Here is a 6,000-nt window from a genome sequence, read left to right as displayed (position 1 = left end):
CTCGGCAATGCCCCTTGCAGACCCTACACATGTATCTCTGCCCCTCCCGGCTCCGGGGGTGGACTGGAAGGTGCTGCCCAGCTCGGTTACAACCCAGCATCTTCCAGGAGGTACTGGTTCCTCTGCTCTCCCTGCAGCAAGGCCCATCCCAGTTTGTCCAAGGAGTCCCTGGATCCCTTAGTGATGTAAGTAAGGAAAAATGGGGAGGGGGGAGGAGAGCAGCCTTACTGGCGAGACACGTGCATGGGACAAGGCAGGTGGCGGATGCACAACCAAACGCCATGAGCAGCATTGCAAAGGAGGACACAGCTGTGTCTCCACGTGGCCTGTTATTGAGACCGGGACCCATGTTTGCCCTTGGAGCACTGCAAGCACTCAGGGACTTTTAGACCGGGAGGTTTCATGGCTCCCATCTAAGGCCTGGAAGGTGCTTGGTGAGTAGTGTTCCTCCTCCCGGCCTGTCCCACGGGCGTGCAAGCTCAGATCCCTCTGCTCTGTGGGCTGACCCTGAGCCACCAGTGCCCTTTCTGCTCTCCTGAACTTATGCCTGCAAGTTTCAGCCCCTGCATCCACCTCCTTTGCAAAAAGGAGGCCAACAGACGTTCCCTGCTGACCTGCCGACAGTTGGATGAAACACGAGGCTGCGGGCACCAGGATGGCCTCCTAGCTCCATGCACTGTCTGTGCCTGGCTGTACAGAGGGGATATACTGCAAACTGCTAAGGGACAAGAACCATAGTTCAGCTGGGTTACCAGCCAGAAACAGGAGTGTGCTTGCACTGAAGGGTTTTAGTATCTGAGCACAGGGACACAAGACCACAGAAAGGACTGTGTCAGGTTCCCAAACCAGGGCACTAATCTTCAGTCCAGGACTCATGGCATTGTGTTATTTTGCAGTATAATAATCATTTACTTTTTCTGCATGGGCAGAAGACCCCTAAGGGAATCTTTTCTGTAGGTCTAATTTTCCAAGCTTTTCGGTCCTTTGTGGTCACTTCTTGCTCCGGCAGTGCAGAAAGGCCCCAAAGTACATATCTTTAAGGATGCCCACACTACTAGAGAAGCAGAAAGGAGTGCTAGGGTAACTGAGAATCAATTCCTGTCCTCCTGATCAGCCATGCTTTGTACTCACTTTGTACTGGTATAAAGCTGCCTTTGGGCTGTGATGGAAAAGATCCTGGAAAATCTGTCCAGTAACACTTCTCACCTGCCCAAATAGGAAAAAAGATAATGATAGGTAAACTCCGTTTCCCCCATAGATACCATAGCTGCACACTGGAATGACTCCAGCTGAGGATGCAAGCTGATGGATGGATGCATGCACATACGTGATGTCTGCCTGCATGCAACACAGCAGAGCCAAACCCGAGCAGTGTGTCAGTGCTAATGTTGCAGCTAATATTGCTAATATTTCTGCTAAATCCAGAGGGGTGGGAAACAGGCTGTGACACCTCGAAGGTGGCCAGGCGCTGGCTCTTATCTCTGGTTGCAGCGAGGGTGGCGAGAGGTCTATCTGGAGCCGGGCTGGGAGGGTGTGGGCAGCCAGGAGCTGCTGGTGGGTGATAGAGGGCAGTTCAGAGGAGGAGCCGAGCGTGGCCGTGGCTGCGGGGTGTGAACCGCGGCTCCCTCGAGCTGATAGTTCATTGTCACGCTCCGGGCACCGGCGATGCTCCAGCCGCGGGATGCTGCACTCGCTGGACTGCGGCAAAGCGAGGCAGAGCCCTGCCCTGGGAGAGACGGGCACTGTCCTGCCAGCTGCAGCCAAGCTTCGTGGGGGGAAAGCAGCGTGGTCCGACGACAAAACGTGCACTGTGCCGTAGGGAGACTCTTCACGCACCTTGCCACAGCAGGAAAAACCCAGCCCTTAGTCTTGCTGTTCTTCCCCGCCGCCTCCGACCCTTACACTGCGACCCCCAGGCCAACCGTCCCCTTCAGTGTCCCCTCCAGCCCCCGAGCCGAAGCAGGTTTGCTTTACTGGGTGAAAACCCCAGCAAGGCTGAGGGGTAAGAACAAGCCATCAACAGGGCTATCGGCAGGAATAGTCATAAGACTATCATGGAGACACCTCATCGTGAATTTAAAAAACTACTTTTGCCTGTGTCTGTAATGGTTTTGCCTGAAGTTCTTCTGTTCTGGGATAACTCAGAAGCAGCTTAATTAAAGTATTAGCTCTTCCTAAGAGTATCCTGGCTTTCATGCCTGACCTTGTGCCTCTTATCCCACCACCTCACTCAGCTCTGAACCCTCATAGCCTATGGCACTGAACTGGATTTAGGGCTGAGTATGGCCTGGGGGATCCTTTTGGAGGGACACGGGTAGGGATATAAGAACAGGGTCAGTGCTCTGGACTTCCATGCGGTTCTGCTGGAAACAGCCCCCCAACTGCAGATTCATCTGAGATCAGCAAGCTTCAGATCCAGGAGGAATTTCCTATGATATTAAAGCAATACAGTAAAAGGCTGTAAGCCTGCTAACATTCCAAGGCCCATGCCTGTATGATAGGTAAGTCATTATGTAGCATGAAATTCAGGCCTTGAGCGTCTCACAGTGGAGCAGCTGAGTTGCCTGAGCTTGCACAGCAAGGAGTGCTCCACACCTCTCGAAATCAGGCCTGAAAGCTGCAAAGGGCTAAACATGGATACCTGAAGTTACAGATCCAAATTAGAGGATGAGTGGCTCTCTCTGACTCCTGAATGGATATCACTGGACACCTTGCACAAACATGAGGTGGGCAGATGGGACCTGTGCTTTTCTGTCTTTTCATCCATTGCTGCTGCCAGCAGTTTATTAACACTCTGAGATGCAGAAATTTCATGTTCCTGACCTCTGCAGCTGGAAAGGAAAAAGACAGCTAATAAGATGTATGAAGTCACAGCATGAATAATGTCCACAGCACCTCAGGAGCAACAGTCTGGGCACAGCTCAACTTTCTCACAGACAACGGCCAGTGCCAGGGGACAGGTTACGCCGTTTGCTGGGAGAATCCAGGCTCACTTACATGGGAAGAAAGCAGGCACTGTTTTTTTTCAGTGAGCCCTTTTTTCCCCTTGTTTAGCCACATGCAAAGTCTGTGTCTGCATTTGGCTATGACTAGAGGCTGAATTTGGTGCAGAGCAGTATTTATTTAACCTGCAGCTACGTTTTCCCTTAGTTTATTGTCATGATACAGCAGCATTTTGAAATGCCTTGAGTTGAAAGCAGAGTGCCTGGGGCAATGGGCCAAAGCTAAATTAGATAATTCTCCTTGCATTAATAACCTAAAGCTCTCTGCTTACTTGCCGTAATGCTAATCTAGTCTTCTCTGTGGTGCTCCCATATCTCTTCTATTTGTGATCTTTGCCCTTTCAGTACCCTCCCAAGGAAAGAAATTGTGCCTGCAGAAATTCTCCTTGGCTTCCATGTTAAAAGCTACTAGCCAAACAGAAGCCCCAACAAGTGCAAAATTGTGTAAATTGTGGTGATTCAGCCCAGCCTGTTTCTGCTCTGCACGTTCCTGAATTGGTCACTGACCTTGTCCCAAGTGGGTCCTCAGCAGGAGCTCTGCTGGTTTCCTTAAGGTCTGCAGTCGTCTCGTAAGGCTCTGTGCTGATCCCTAATTGGGGGTTCATCTGGACAGTAGTCTGCAGCCCAACTTTTTGCTCCAAGTAATGTTTCCTGGAGCAACTCTTTTCATAGTATCTATAGATAAGCATTGCAGTAGGTGTAAATTAGCTCTGGCATTCAAGTTAAAACGAGGCAACAGTGCTAAACAGGACACAGTCAAAGAGACCCCTGGGTAGAAGTGGGCAGCAGCTCATATATGACTTCACACCACAGGATGGCTGTAAAGGTCGTTGCCGTTGTGGACTCTCCTCATCCAGAGGCATATGCAAGGCTCCGATATGACCCTAACCTGATTAGCTGGCTGATTCACCTGCCATTATTCCTTTCCTTTGAGTGCCTTTAAATCCAGGATTTAAAGAGTTTAAAGAATTACTGTGTGTAACACACAAGCCATTAAAATGAGTCTATACAGGCGAGCAGCACCAAATGAGCTTGCCTCACTGAAATAGCTGGGATGACTTCAGACTCTCTTTCTCCTCTGCCTTCTCCCTTTCCCTTCCCTTGGCTGTCCCTGACCATCACTCAACCCATCCTGCCAAGAAGTGGCTCTGCTCCTGCAGCTGCAGACTGAAAACAGGCCCTGAATGGCTCCGAGCACAGGGTCAGATCCCAAGGAGTCTCAGGACAAGCAGGATCTCTGTCTGCTTTTCTGTGGAGTCTGGAAAATCAGCCTTTATTAACTGCAGATTCCTATTAATAGCAGTAGTAGAGTTAATGCTTTTCTCCAAGCCTCTGTGTCTGTTGTTGTGCTGCTCAGCCCAGCTTTGCATTCCTCTGTGCTGTCACTCCTCCCTGAGTTTTTTCATGCTGCTGATTCAAATGCAGCAGAAAAGCATCATTATCTTTTCTCTTTTAAAAAGTTCGGCTTTGCAGAGCTGAAAATAAAGGTCCCTGACACAGATGAGGCAATGCATTCTTAATAATAGACTCAAATGTAGCTTGGATGTCATCTTCAGTGTGGGTCTGCCAGCAAATATAGGACGAGAGAAGTAATAAATGAAAAAGCCATATTAGGTCATTTATTGTTATCTCCCAGCTGGGCACACAGCTGTTCTTGTCAGCTCTTTGCTCAATGGTGTAGGCTGGCTGACTCGCATGATGTGAGTATCTGTGTGTGAATTTAGGATTGCACATATTTGATTTTAGTCTTTTAGTCCTGTCTTATTAAATAATTCGGACTTCTGAAGTCTTCAGGTCTCCTTAAGGACTGAGGCTGTGTGACTCTATGTTTGTCCTTTAGGTGAGAAGCTAAGGCAAGCACTGGCCACCTGCATGATACATTTATCTCCACTGAGCAGCCTCCTCTCCACACTGTGTTATCACACCACTTTGGTGAGTGAACTTTCTGCTGAAAGGGGCCTGTGGGCCTTGCCTAGGATTCAGAAATTTAAAAATAAAATGATAATAATTCCTCCTAGGACCCTGCAGCAAGGAGCTGAAATGTGACTGCATCAATGAACCACCCCAACCGGACATTTCTGTGAGGCAGGATCACAACACTGCTGAGCATGGCTCCATTGAGATCAATGGACCAGTACTGATTTGTGACTGGAATGGGCCACAGGTCTGGATGAAACCTCCTAAACTGCCTACAGACAAATCCAAATGCCAAGGTCTTGTCTGGATGCCATACACCTCATGCATCCGGGCTTTGCATTTCTGTACGTGGGAGCAGAATTTCACCTGAAATTAACATGTACTTCAGGTCAGGAAAACACCAATGTGCTTCAATGGGAAAGTGAGATTCAGAGTCAACACAAATGCCTTTGGTCAATCCCTGAACCTGTGGAAGTGGGTGTCGCTGGTCTGACTGTAATATGGCTGGTCCTGTTATCCTTGTCTTTAATCTTCCAGAAGAGAGACGGCCACGTCTGCCTTGTTCATACTGTTTAAACGTTAAAAAAGCAGGGGAGCCTGCCCCAAGGACAAGAATGTCCCATCCACAGCCCGCCTTGGCACTAGCATCCCATATAGCTCTCCCCCAAAACCCTGGTGCACAGGGAAGCTCTGCCTGAGCATCCTGGGGTGGACAAGGTGTAGGTTTTCTGCTTTGTTAAAACAAAGCAAAGTCAAACATCCTTGGACCTGTGGCATCCAGTTCAGGTGTTGATGGACTGGATTAACGGGCTGATGTTTTCCACACTTTCACCTGAAGAAATGAGCCTGCTTAGATAGAAGAGCAGGGGTATGTGTGTGGGTCTATGTGCCTAGAACTGCAGAGCTCCTGTCCAAGGCAATAGCACCCAGCATCCCTGGGAACCTGCTCCTGTGCAGAGGGGCCTGTGAATCACTGAAGTTCATGCATCTCGTCACCTGCCACCTGAGAGAAATCTGCCTGGAGTTCAGAGAACCTGCCCATCTTACAGAGGACGCAAAGGCTTGGGGGGATGCATGCATG

The sequence above is a fragment of the Struthio camelus genome, chromosome 1 (assembly GCF_040807025.1).
Source record: "Struthio camelus isolate bStrCam1 chromosome 1, bStrCam1.hap1, whole genome shotgun sequence".
Taxonomy (NCBI): domain Eukaryota; kingdom Metazoa; phylum Chordata; class Aves; order Struthioniformes; family Struthionidae; genus Struthio; species Struthio camelus.
This window is presented reverse-complemented; position numbering follows the sequence as displayed.